At 50.9% G+C, this 12,913-nt stretch overlaps 5 non-coding genes across 5 annotated transcripts; all 5 read left to right on the top strand.

Moving 5' to 3' along the window:
- Positions 1 to 465: 465 nt before the first annotated feature.
- Positions 466 to 538, top strand: trnaf-gaa (transfer RNA phenylalanine (anticodon GAA)). Its single transcript has one exon. It is a non-coding gene; the product is annotated as a tRNA-Phe (tRNA).
- An 863-nt stretch (positions 539 to 1,401) lies between these two features.
- Positions 1,402 to 1,473, top strand: trnae-uuc (transfer RNA glutamic acid (anticodon UUC)). Its single transcript has one exon. It is a non-coding gene; the product is annotated as a tRNA-Glu (tRNA).
- Positions 1,474 to 1,920: 447 nt separating this feature from the next.
- Positions 1,921 to 1,993, top strand: trnav-cac (transfer RNA valine (anticodon CAC)). The gene has a single exon. It is a non-coding gene; the product is annotated as a tRNA-Val (tRNA).
- A 1,727-nt stretch (positions 1,994 to 3,720) lies between these two features.
- Positions 3,721 to 3,793, top strand: trnaf-gaa (transfer RNA phenylalanine (anticodon GAA)). Its single transcript has one exon. It is a non-coding gene; the product is annotated as a tRNA-Phe (tRNA).
- A 6,884-nt stretch (positions 3,794 to 10,677) lies between these two features.
- On the top strand, positions 10,678 to 10,735 carry LOC148630545 (U7 small nuclear RNA). The gene has a single exon (XR_015935160.1). It is a non-coding gene; the product is annotated as a U7 small nuclear RNA (small nuclear RNA).
- The last annotated feature ends 2,178 nt before the right edge of the window (positions 10,736 to 12,913 follow it).

Here is a 12,913-nt window from a genome sequence, read left to right as displayed (position 1 = left end):
AATATATAGAATATGCATGCAAACCTAACAGATCTTATCGTATGGGTTATCAGAATACAAAAGATATAAATTCATTCAGTTACAAAGAGTTACACATATCAAGAGGACATAAGTTCGGTATATCATTCATTTAGACCATTAGACCATTTCGTAATTGAACTTGTTTACAACTTCTACATGAGATACTCAAAACAAGTACATAACCCTTAGGAATTAAATTGATATCAACTGGTTGGGAGCAGTAATGCAATAAGGTTGAATACTCACTGCCGGGGCATCCCTTTTCTCACTGTTTCCGTAGTACAGCGGTTATCACGTTTGCCTCACACGCGGAAAAATCCCCGGTTCGAACCCGGACGGGAACAGCCTCTTTTTGCACGCTCCTGTACTTCACAGAGGTCTTGAGTGAGCGCTCATGCCGCAACACAGGAAGGCTGGAGCAGGTGGCTGTGGGCTCTGCGCACCGCCGAAATAGCTCAGTTGGGAGAGCGTTAGACTGAAGATCTAAAGGTCCCTGGTTCGATCCCGGGTTTCGGCAATTTGTTTCATCACGCCCTTTGTTCCTCTCTCCAGCGCCCCCTGCCTAAAGTGACGCGTCCCTTTCTCAGCCCGAAACGCAAGCGAGACACCAGCAGCGGTCCCTGCAGGTTTCCGTAGTGTAGCGGCTATCACGTTCGCCTAACACGTGCAAGGTCCCCGGTTCGAGACCGGGTGGAAACAGCCTTGTTTTGCACGCTCCTGTACTTCACAGAGGTCTTGAGCGACCGGTCATTTGTTCCCAATGTGTTTCCGGTGCCTTCATGCACTCTTGTACCAAATGCACGTTCCTTCTGTACGCGGAGCCGATCATTTGCAATTGGGCTGTGCCGACAGACCAGGACGAGCTCTGTCGGCTCAAAAGCAGCGCAGGACCTGCAAGAACAACAGAAAGATTAGCATCCAGCGGGGGCCTCTTAGTGAGCCCAAGATCTCATCAAGAATCGGCTCCAGCAACAGGGCTGGGCACATTGTTCCATTCTCCAACAACTCTCGTTGTAAACAAGTCCCTCCTGGTCTCTGCTTGAATTGCACTTTCCTGCATTTGCTTTGGTGTAACTGGCTTCCCCTGCATGGGCGAATGTGAAGAAGATCCTTAGTAAGTCATTGAAGAAAACCGAGAAGAGGTCGAGTGGCCTCTGTCGTTCATCAACAATCCAGTCAGGCAGTACTCCTCTGTAAAGCGCCGTTCGTTCACATCGATTGGCTTTTTTTTGCCTTCATTTGTGCATGTAGTAAAAGCAGACGCCCCTATTCTACCAACTCGTATACATCGACCCTTCGACACTCTGAGTGACACCTCTTGCGTTTTCTCATATTTATGTAGTTTGCTTGCATGATGCCCGGAACAGCGGGGTTGTGCGCTCCCATATGGTCTAGCAGTTAGGATTCCTGGTTTTCACCCAGGTGGCCTGGGTTCAACTCCCGGTATGGGAACGTGTCAGTTTTGAATCCTGCTTTCCAAAAGATCACCACCGTGTACGAAGGAGCCGCATTAAAACTACTCGAACGTGCAAAACGTGCGAGAAGAGGGGGCGCTTGTTTCCAGCCGAAACTTCTCGCGTGTGAGACGAGCTGATCATCGCTGCAGGAGGTGGGAAGGTTACTCTGGTAGACAGGGCTGACCTTCGGCAATAAGTTTTATACAAGATGATATTTGCACTTTCTGGAGAGGCGATTTTCTCCACTTCAGTAGCCCGATTTCGTCGATTGCGTGGAGAGGGCTGTAGAATGTGGCGCCTCCTTTCCTGCTCCATCCATGACAGGCGTGCTGGTCTCTGGAGAGAGAGCACGGTCCATCAGCGCACTCCAATAAAGGCACTGGAAGCAGCTGAATCGCATTGACGAAGCTCAGTGCTGGGCCGCTGGGCACTTCTTACCACCGTTTCCGTAGTGTAGTGGTTATCACGTTCGCCTCACACGCGAAAGGTCCCTGGTTCGAAACCGGGCGGAAACAGACTTCTTTTGTCGCCACGCACAAAAGGGGATTGGGGATTCGCCTAGCACTGTGATCGTACAGACCCACTCACCTCTTAGTGTGGCGGGATCTGCAAAGTGCATGTCACAGCGCATCCTGCTTTCACTTCAATGCGCGTCCTGATGTACCCCGGTCTTCCGCGTGACAGGTGGGGACAGGTGACAGGTCCGCGTGACAGGTCCTATACTAACGAGGAAGACATCGCTCTCTCCAACCCCCGGTATCGTGTCCCGACCCACCGTGCTGGAAGGCGACGTGTGCTGTGATTCCTTTACGGAGCAGAAATGACAACCGAGGAGCCGAGAGATCATTTCAGCATTTCGCGTCTGAACGGAAAACACAAACGACCAACTCGGAATGACTTGCCTTTGACGCTTATCAAAGCGTTCTTTGTGCATCGAACAGACCCACTCACCTCTTAGTGTGGCGGGATCTGCACAGTGCATGTCGCAGCGCTTCCTGCTTTCACTTCAATGTGCTTCCTGATGTCGAGTCGTGTGCCGTGCGGAGGCTCTGAAAGCGAGAGCAATGAAAAGGTGCACGACGCTGTGAAAGAAAACAGAGAAGTGAAAGGCAGTCCTTTCTCTAAGGAGGTGAAAGAAAAGCTACTCCCCGTCGGGGAATCGAACCCCAGTCTCCCGTGTGACAGGCGGGGATACTTGCCACTATACTAACGAGGAAGACGTCGCACGCCCCGACCCCCGGCATCGTGTCCCGACCCAGCGTGCTGGAAGGCGACGCGTGCTGTGATTCCTCTACGGAGCAGAAATGACAACCGAGGAGCCGAGAGAACATTTCAGCATTTCGCGTCTGAACGGAAAACACAAACGACCAACTCGGAATGACTTGCCTTCGAGGCTTTTCAAAGTCTTCTTTGTGGATGACGACTGCACCGCCTAGCAGATACAAATGGGTTGTACAACTTTGAACTAGCAAATGGAAGAGGGCTAAGCCCCCTCTCTTTTAGCCCAGGTTCGATCTGTCTCCCAGAATCACCAGGGCGCACGCACACACACACACCCGTGCCGTTGAAGTGCTCTGCTTCATTTCTAAGGGCAACTCAACATTCACTCCTACCCCGAGTGCAGAAAAGACAGCGTCCGCAGCAACAACAGCTCAGGTCTCTGCACAGGAGCTAAGCTGCCCCCATCTCCCCTGCTCTGCGGCTCCTGCGGAGTGGAGTCCAGCCTGGAGCCGTGTTTGCAGGCGGCAGCTCCCCGCGCTATGTCTGTGCGTCGTGTCCAAGAGCTCCTGGGAGGAAGAGAGAGCCCTCCCACTCGGGGGCTTTTCCATGGTCTGTGTGAGGAGGGGCGGGTGTGTCCAGTAGCTTATCGAGCGGAAGCCTGGGGCGGCGGAGAGCTGTGATTGTGCAGACCTTGAGGTGTCACCTCTTTGTCTGCTTTCCCGCCCCCCCTCCGCCCGAGCTCTGCTCCAAAGTAGCCCGGCAACCCCTCACACCTGCACGTGTCACAACCTAAGGTGTGGTCATGAGACACCCATGGGGTGTCGTTCCTTTCTTGCTAATTGTTTCCTGCCCGTCACAGGCAGGAGTCCATGCGAGGAAGATGCGCTGGACAGAGCTCAGAGGGCGCACCTGGGTGGCTTTCCTTCTGAGTGACGTTCCTGCAACACTCTCCCGCTCCTCTTGGTGCGCTCATGCCGCAACACAGGAAGGCTGGAGCAGGTGGCTGTGGGCTCCGCGCACCGCCGAAATAGCTCAGTTGGGAGAGCGTTAGACTGAAGATCTAAAGGTCCCTGGTTCGATCCCGGGTTTCGGCATTTTGTTTCATCACGCCCTTTGTTCCTCTCTCCAGCGCCCCCTGCCTAAAGTGACGCGTCCCTTTCTCAGCCCGAAACGCAAGCGAGACACCAGCAGCGGTCCCTGCAGGTTTCCGTAGTGTAGCAGCTATCACGTTCGCCTAACGTGCGCAAAGTCCCTGGTTCGAGACCGGGTGGAAACAGCCTTGTTTTGCACGCTCCTGTACTTCACAGAGGTCTTGAGCGACCGGTCATTTGTTCCCAATGTGTTTCCGGTGCCTTCATGCACTCTTGTACCAAACGCACGTTCCTTCTGTACGCGGAGCCGATCATTTGCAATTGGGCTGTGCCGACAGACCAGGACGAGCTCTGTCGGCTCAAAAGCAGCGCAGGACCTGCAAGAACAACAGAAAGATTAGCATCCAGCGGGGGCCTCTTAGTGAGCCCAAGATCTCATCAAGAATCGGCTCCAGCAACAGGGCTGGGCGCATTGTTCCATTCTCCGACCACTCTCAGTGTAAACAAGTCCCTCCTGGTCTCTGCTTGAAATGCACTTTCCTTCGTTTGCTTTGGTGTAACTGGCTTCCCCTGCATGGGCGAATGTGAAGAAGATCCTTAGTAAGTCACTGAAGAAAACCGAGAAGAGGTCGGAGTGGCCTCTGTCGTTCATCAACGATCCAGTCAGGCAGTACTCCTCTGTAAAGCGCCGTTCGTTCACATCGATTGGCTTTTTTTTGCCTTCATTCATGCAAGTAGTAAAAGCAGACGCCCCTCTAGGGAGCCTGTCAGTACCCGGAGTTTTCCCCTTCTGTAAGCTCCAAATAGCCTCTCAGCTCTTCTACTGTCAAATCCTCCTCAAGTACTTCCCTATCTTCTTCACTCAAAATGTTTTCTAGCTTTGAGGTAAAAAAATGAATTTCTTCATCCTTTACCTCTGTAGAGCTGTACAGTCTTGTGTAGAAGTGTCACGCCCTATGCAGCCAGAGGGCGGTCCTTCCCTGTCCTGTCCCTTGTTTCTGGTCTGCTGTCTTTCCTGTCCCTCTCTTTCCCTTTGGCTAAATATTTCCGGGTCTTGCACTCTGTCCTCGCTCAGCACTGACGTTTGGATGTCCTGAGACCTGCCTAGCACCAGGGCGCCCCACATCCGCTCCCTGAGGGCACAGGTTTCTATACGGCATTCCTGAACTATTTGCACTAATGAGCCCGGGCCTTTTTCCCGTCTCGCCGCTACGCATATGGGTCTTTTTCCGCCCTCCTGCTACCTACGGTTAGGCCCCTTGGACGTCCGTGACAAGAAGGCCTCAATGCAGGAGAGGATAGCACTCAGCTCTGTACTCTCTCTTCCCTCCTCATCAACTACACTTTCCATGACAGACTTGGAGCCTACCACTTTCCTGAAAAAGAAGCGAGTACACTTCTCATTTTCTTCCAAGAACTGCACTCAGCTTCTTAACAGCACTCCTCGACTACTTTCTTCCGCTATGCTCCAGACATCCTTTTTTAAAAGGGTGATATCCTCGAGCACATCGAAGCCACTGTGCAGCATCGTGTAGAGACGCTGCAGCTGCCTCTGTTTCCTGGCTAACACTCCTCTCCGTCTGGCAGCCTTCCTTCCCTCAGCCATGAAAAAGACCCTCGTCCTCACCTTCACCTCCTCCCACCATCCTCCTACTGACCCATACAGACACTGCAAGGACAGCCACTGTGATAGTTTCTCCTTGTAGCAGGATACTACCCCGTCATTCTCTAGCAGCTTTGTGTTGAGTTTCCAGAGGCCTGGGCCAAAGAAAGTCCCGCCCTGGAGTTCCACTCTACACCCTAAAGCTTGATGATCTGAGAAGAAGACAGGCTGAAGAGTGACCCCAACAACTTTCACTCTCTCTGAGGCAAAGCAATGGTCAGTTCTGGAGCTGCTATTCCTCCCTGACCATGTATATCCTGCTGTTGTGGGATATATACATCTATATGTGTCTGAGAGTTTTAAGTCTTGAACTAAGTTTTGCAGGGCCAGTGAGCTGGAATCCAATTTTATCGGCCTTTTGGCTAAGATCAAGTTCAAGTGGCATGCCCGCAGTTCCTGTCTTTCCAAAGTTCTAGAAGGCGATCGAAGATCCTGAAGAGTGCTTGAGCTGGTATCGCCCTAGGTTGAGCCTAGGGGGTTAAGGCCAAGCAGCAGCTGAGCTGGGTGGGATCCGGCAGCAACGTTCTCTCTCTCTGCTCTCTCCTCTCCCCTCCCCCTTTCTCTTGCTCCGCCTCCTTGGCCTCTTGGCTGGGAGTAGGTACTCGTGGCCTGCCCGCAGTGCTTGCTTTCTTCCTCGAGACTCGGAAGCGCTATCCGCTTCTTCTCTCTCTCTCTGCCTCCTTGGCCTCTTGGCGGGGAGTAGGTACTCGTGGCCTGCCCGCAGTTCTTAGTTTCTTCCTGGAGACTCGGAAGCATTATCCGCTCCCTCTCTCTCTCTCCTCCTGCGCCTGCACCTAGCTGGGCTTTGCCCACAAGGACAAAGGCCAGGGCTCCCTCGCTGCTCCTTTAGCAGCTAAACCCTCCTCTCCACAGGACCTTGCTCTCTCTCTTTCTCTCCTTTTTTCTTTTTTCTCCTTTCCAGATGGCAGACAAGAAGACACTGATCCGGTTCCACTGGACCAAGAAAACAGAGACGATGCCAACTGTGAAATCCTTTTTCATTACCTTCCTGAGAGGGATCCTGCAGTTGGTGGCCGGAGATCTCTACTGCCTGCAAGACAACAAGGCAGAGAGATACATGGAGGCCTACATGGCCACGGACGCCTCATATGAAAAGGCAACGAAAATGATCAGAGAAAAAGGTAAGCACCCCGGTTTCTCTGATTTCAGGCCGGAGCCTATGAGGAAGACAAACCAGAGGACCATCACAGTCCTCACATACAACCCCTATGAACCAATGGAACTGGTAACAGCGTACCTAGGGAGGTATGTAACTGTGGTGGGCAAACCGACGGAGATCAGGGACAGTTGCGGCGTCTGGTATGGCAAACGCCAGTACCGAGTCCTCCTGAAAGAGGACCCAGAGGGCGTCGACGGTTTCCAGCACCCCCCGGCCCGCTTCAACATCGGAGCCGACAGGGGGTACCTTTACTACCCCAGGATGCCACAAGGAGAACACGTGTGACATCGTCAGATGTCACAACTGTAACAAAGAGGGGCACCTCCTTCACCAATGCAAGGTAAGCAAACCTTCATTTGCGCAGGTGGTGGAAGCCGGCGGGCAGAAACCGGTCTCAAGACAAAGGGAGAGAGGTGAGAACAAAGAACCCGCACCTCCCCCGCAGAGAACCGAAACTGCCGAGGCCACACCCCCAGCTGCACCAGTGCCACAAGATGGCTGCCAGGACGACGGACAAAATGGCCGACCGGAGAAAGGGCCCTAATAACTCCCAGCAAGAAGGGAAAGAGAAAGCGGGAGAAGAGATGCAGGGCGGATCCACCTTCGGAAGGACAAAAGAAAAGAGTGGTAAGGGAGAACCGTTTCCTCGTCCTAGAGGAAACGGAACTTTCTTCCCCCGAGGCCCAGTAACAACCGGAGGAGGCAGCCCAGGAAATGGAAACCCTCCCCCCCAAGGCCCAAAGACGACAGGAAGTGACAGCCCAGGAAACAGAACCCCCCTCCCCCGAGTCCCACGGACAACAGGAGGAGGCAGCCCAGGAAGAGGTAACCCCCTCCCCCGAGGCCCAGGGACAACAGGAAGAGGCAGCCCAGGATGTCGGAACCCCCTCCCCCGAGGCCCAGGAACAACAGGAAGAGGCAGCCCAGGAAGTGGAGCCCCCTTCCCCCGAGGCCCAGGAGCAACTGGAGGTCCCCGAAACTCCTGGAGAAAGGGAAGAAAAAACCCTTCCCAAAGCGGTGGCGGAGAGTATCCTCGAGGAAGACGAGGATTACTTTGAAGCCGCCCTGGAGCCGGGACTGATGGTAGGGCTGGACCTGTCCAGCATGTTTACCTTTCAGTCCCCAGCGAGACCTGGAGGGAGCCCAGCATATTCCCCCCAGGACCCAGACAAGAGGAGCTACATCTAGGCTAAACAGTGCCCAGATGTAGACTCCCAAGTTTTCCACTGTAAGCACAAAGAGAGGAGGTTCAACTTTCACTTGTTTAATCATGATTGTGAAACTTACCTTTCTAACAACTAAGGTGAGAGGGCTAATAGACCCGTTGAAAAGACGGGGAGTTTTTCATGATCTGGCCTCTCAGTTTGTTTCTTACAGGAGGTCCACCTGAAGGATGAAAGCGACAAGCTGACATTCACCAGGGAATGGATGAAGGGAGAATCATGCTGGAGTGTAGGAGGGGTCCACTCTTCCGGAGTGGGAATCCTCCTCGGAAACCCAGAGATGACGCTGGTTTCCTCCTTCCCGGTGGTGCAGGGCCGGATCCTGGTCGCACACATCGACTGGAGGGGGCAGAAGTTGAGAGCAATTAACGTCTATGCTCCAACAGAACCCTCTATCCTGAAGGAAGTGTTTGCTGACCTGGCCAGCTGCTGCACCACCAACAGACAGGTGGTGCTTGGCGGGGACTTCAACGTCGACCGGGAGAAGGGGAGCGACGCTAGCTCGGCAGAGCTGGAATCGCTACTTAAGCAGTTCTCCCTAGTAGACGGCTTCAGACGGTGTCGCCCTAACGACGCCGGAACAACCTGGAAAAACTCCCGGGGAGTGTGCAGCCGCCTGGACTACATCTTCCTGCACACGACCTGCTCCCTGGAGTCGGCGACGGTGTCCCCGGCGTGGTATTCCGACCACGAGCGCTTGACGGTGGTGGCTAACACCAGCCTGCCGGCATTTGGTCGTGGGTACTGGAAGCTGAACCGGGAGATACTGGAGGAAGACGACTTCAGGGCACTGTTCCGGAAAGACTACGCGAGCTGGGGCGATCTGAGAGACGGCTACAGCTCCGTGGTGGAATGGTGGGAGTCAGTGAAAGACAGGACCCGAACCCTGGCGCAGACGTACTGCAGACGGAAGGCGGCCAGGGAGAGGAAGGAAGCTGCACGACTCCAGAGACAACTAGAGGAGGAGTACAGCTCGGCTAACGGGGGAGGAGCCTTCAATTCAGCCCGGGCACGGGACCTGAAGGAGAGGCTCCGCAAACTCAATCAGGTCCGAGGAGCCCAGAAAAAGAGGGTGATCCACGGCCTGAGACGGGGAGATGGAGAGGAAGTGCTGGACGAGAGCGACAAGGTAGAAGCGGCCACCGCTTTCTACACGGAGCTCTTTTCAGAAAAGCAGACGGAGGTGGAGGCAGGCGATGCTTTTCTGGAGGAGCTGAAGGCACGAGTACCTGAGGAGGTGAGGGAGGACTTGGAGGGTCCGATCGCGGCCGAGGAGCTGAAGGCGGCGCTCTTGTCCATGGAGAATGGCAAGGTGCCAGGGCCGGACGGAATCCCCAAGGAATTCTACACCTGCTTCTGGGACACCCTGGCGGCAGATCTGGTGGAAGTGGCGCAGGAGATTTTCCGCTGGGTGAAACTCGGAGACACCATGAGGGAGGGCATCATCTCCCTGCTCTTCAAGAGCCCTTAGCAGAGACGGTGTGACGGGACCCTGGAGATACCGGGAGGCGCGGGGGAAACCCAGAAGATCTCCCAGTACGCCGACGACACGACGCTGTTCCTGAGGTCGGACAGGGGGTTGAGGAGGGCCCTGCAGGTCATGGAGCAATACTCCAGAGCCTCGGGGTCGAAACTCAACCGCCAAAAGAGCAAACTGAAGTTCTTCGGGCCCTGGAAGTACAGGACGACGGCGCCGGAGGGTCTCGTGCTCTGCACGGAGCCCCTCAAAATACTGGGGGTTTCCTTCCAGAGCCAGGACAACGAGACCAACAACTAGACCAAGAGGATCGCCAAGGTGAACGCGAAGCTGGGTCTGTGGAAAACGCGGTCGCTGTCCTACACAGGGAAAGTGATGGTGTTGAAAGCAGACATCCTGCCGGCTTTGGTTTACCTGGCGGTGGTGTACACGCTGCCGGCCAGACTCAGACGAGCGCTGCAAGGGATGATCTTCGGCTTCGTCTGGGACGGCAAGTATGAGTACATCACGGATGTGTCAGCCGGTCGAGGAAGGGGGTCGAGATGTCCCACATTTCCCCATGAAACTCGACTGCATCTTCTACTGCAACCTCTGTCGGGCGCTGCGGGAGCCCATCAGACCTCAGGAGGAGGACGAAGCGCCTAGTCGCCAAATGGGGTTTCCCCACGGCGAGGGAGCGCTGGAAAGGACTTTGGGCCCTATACAGGGATTAAAGGACAATAGCAAGTGCTAGGTTTGGAGGGACTCTGTTAATTGCGCAAATTCGCCCCCACTTGCAAAGATTGATAACGGACAATCAATCTCCGTTCCGCCGTTGTTTTTTATTACATGGAGTGTTAATATGTGTGAGATGTTCCTTTTGAGATGTTTTTTTTGCGGAATAAAGTATATTTTGTAGAACAAAAAAAATCTTATGCCAAGGTTTACAAGTTATCTGTTGAACTACATTCTAATAGGTGTGGTCACATTCCAGGTCATTTGTTTACGTTTTTGTTTCTGGAGCAACTGTTAGATGAAATGTGCTAATATGTAACCTAACTCCAGTGTGAATAACTAGAAGAGGGGAGCAGCTCCATTCCAGACCAAGGGAGCTTTGAGATTGGCTGGGCCAGATCTCTCATTTGCATATCTGATTTGGAAATACAACACTAAACCCCCTTCTTGCATGGATTTAACTTGCACTCAAGAGTCCCCTACTGTGTATTGCTACTTATTTTTTATGATAAGTGGTGATTACCAGTTGACAGGTTTTATTTGTTGAATTATAAATGTTTCTGTATTATCACCCTGAATGGCCTGTACTCACGGTTTGGTAGGGTATGTGTTTTCATTTCTTTGACCAAATGGAATTTTTGCTCTTTTAGTATTTGTCTAGAAGGCTTTCTGAAGTCAGGAAGCCCATTTATTTGGTGAAAAAAGATTCTGTATTAATATTAATATTTCTCATATAACATAAATAGGGTCTTCTATGAATAAAAAGATCTTGCACTTGGACATCTTAATAAAGCTGTGTGCTTCCATACAATCGAGCAGTTTTGATTCCTAATATTTGACCTTAGGTGTGGGAATGGGTCTTTTTTGCCATTTGATTTCCAATTGATCAGCACAGTATAGAAAATAGACCCATAAAGTAACCTCAGCAGTGACAAATGTGCAAAAAGTGATCACTTGTTTTCGCCCGCTTTCAAACTGAAACCCTTTGGTGTGTTAAGAGAATGTGATAACCACTGCACTGCGCAAGGTGGGAATGGGTGACTTGCAGAGAGTGTTGAACTTCAAGAAACGACTTCCCTCAGGAATATATTACCACATTCTGAAGAGGAGATTTTCTCCATTTCTGTAGTCTGACTTCCTCTTTTGCTAGAGAGCTGTAGAATGTGGAGTCACCTATCCAGCTCTGGGAGCAGTGTGTTACTGCCGGATGAGCACAGTAAATTAATACAGCAGAATAAACACACTGTGAGTATTTGAAGGGAATTAACAATCTTTTACGTCTCGCCATGTTCAATGCTGCTGTCATTTCTGTAATATTGTGATTATCACGTTCATCACACATGCGCAAGATCCCCTGTTTGAAATTGGACAGAAACAGGTGTCTTTTTATCTTCTCACATTTTGCACTCCCGCCAGTGTTTTATGGATCTTGTTTTGTTTTATTGCAAGAATTCGAATTTCCTGTGTCATTCATGATCACATCAAACAGCCAGCAGATCATGTCACCTTTCAGATAGTCATTCTTCTGCTTCCTAAATTTCCTAGAGACAGGTCTTTTCAGCAGAACTGACAAACGTGGCAAAGCAACCTGATAAGACCAGGTCCTAGAAGTCACTACCCAGTCAGTTACTACTGCCAAAATGCAAGCCCTTCCTCCAGCCTGAAGACGTTGATCCTACATTACTCATGAAGAAGATGTATCTACCAAACCTCAGAGAGCTGAGCTGGATCACTACCCTTCTGAATGACATTGCAGTAACACTCTACCACTCCTCTTCGTGCACTCATGCTGGAACTTTGGGAGGCTACTGCAGACAGCAGAGGTTGGATCGTACACAGAGGTTGAAATAGCTCAGCTGAGAAAGCCTTAGACTGATGCTCTAAAGGTCCCTGGTTCAATCTGGGGTTTTGGCATTTTGTTTCGTTGCGCCATTTGCTCCTCTCTGCAATACCCTGTGTCCAAAGTCACACTTCCCTTTCTCAGCCTGAATCCCAAACTAGAGTCTTTGTGTCCTTGAGTCCCTCTTTTACCGAAAAGTGATGAAGTACAGAAATAACTTAACATGTTTTGCACTCCTTATGGTGTTTTATGGTGGGACCTGTATTTCTCTATGAATTTCCTTAGTGACAGCCCATTTGTTTTCAATATATTTCTGGTGACGTTATTACAGCCGTCTCCCCTGGTGGCTTGTTTTCATATCCCACTTCTGACAATGACTTTTCTTATGTCACTTTGATAGGAGTACAATTGGAAAAAAAACTAAAATGTGTGTAGTTGTTTCCATATCAAACCTGTCTTCCATTTTATACAGTATTCCACAGGAGTGAATCAATTCCTTGTTTAATTTTGCAAATTACCCTACTGTCAAAAAATCAAAATTCCCATGTAGCCAAGGAGTTGCTGAAAAGCAACTTCAAGTTGATGTTTTGTGTTGTTATAACTAATTCATCTCCTTTAAAAAAAATAGATTTCTGTAGAAGAAAGGTGTCTCACACTACAGTTTAAATTGTAAACAGGTCATAGAAAAAGCTCCTTAGCTCCCTGTCGGGAATCAAACCCCACTCTCCTGTATGACAGGCAGGGATTCTCACCATGGTTAAATTGCAACCGTAATAATATTGACAACATTAATAAATGCATATATAATTGAAATTGAAAACACATCTAACACAGCATCTTTTCTGGTTATATACCACAATGCATTGCTGATATTTGTTGTTTGCCATTTAGGTTAAATACTGTCATGTTTTTCTCAGCAATCGTCTTTTGATGCGTAAGTATAAATAATGATAATACTATTTGAATACATACAGGTCTTAATATTATTTTGATTAAAATAGGAACAAGTTATAGGTTTATTCCATG

This window comes from Lepisosteus platostomus, unplaced genomic scaffold (assembly GCF_059453375.1).
Source record: "Lepisosteus platostomus isolate fLepPlt1 unplaced genomic scaffold, fLepPlt1.hap1 Scaffold_96_H1, whole genome shotgun sequence".
NCBI classification, from domain to species: Eukaryota; Metazoa; Chordata; class Actinopteri; order Semionotiformes; family Lepisosteidae; genus Lepisosteus; species Lepisosteus platostomus.
This window is presented reverse-complemented; position numbering and strand designations above follow the sequence as displayed.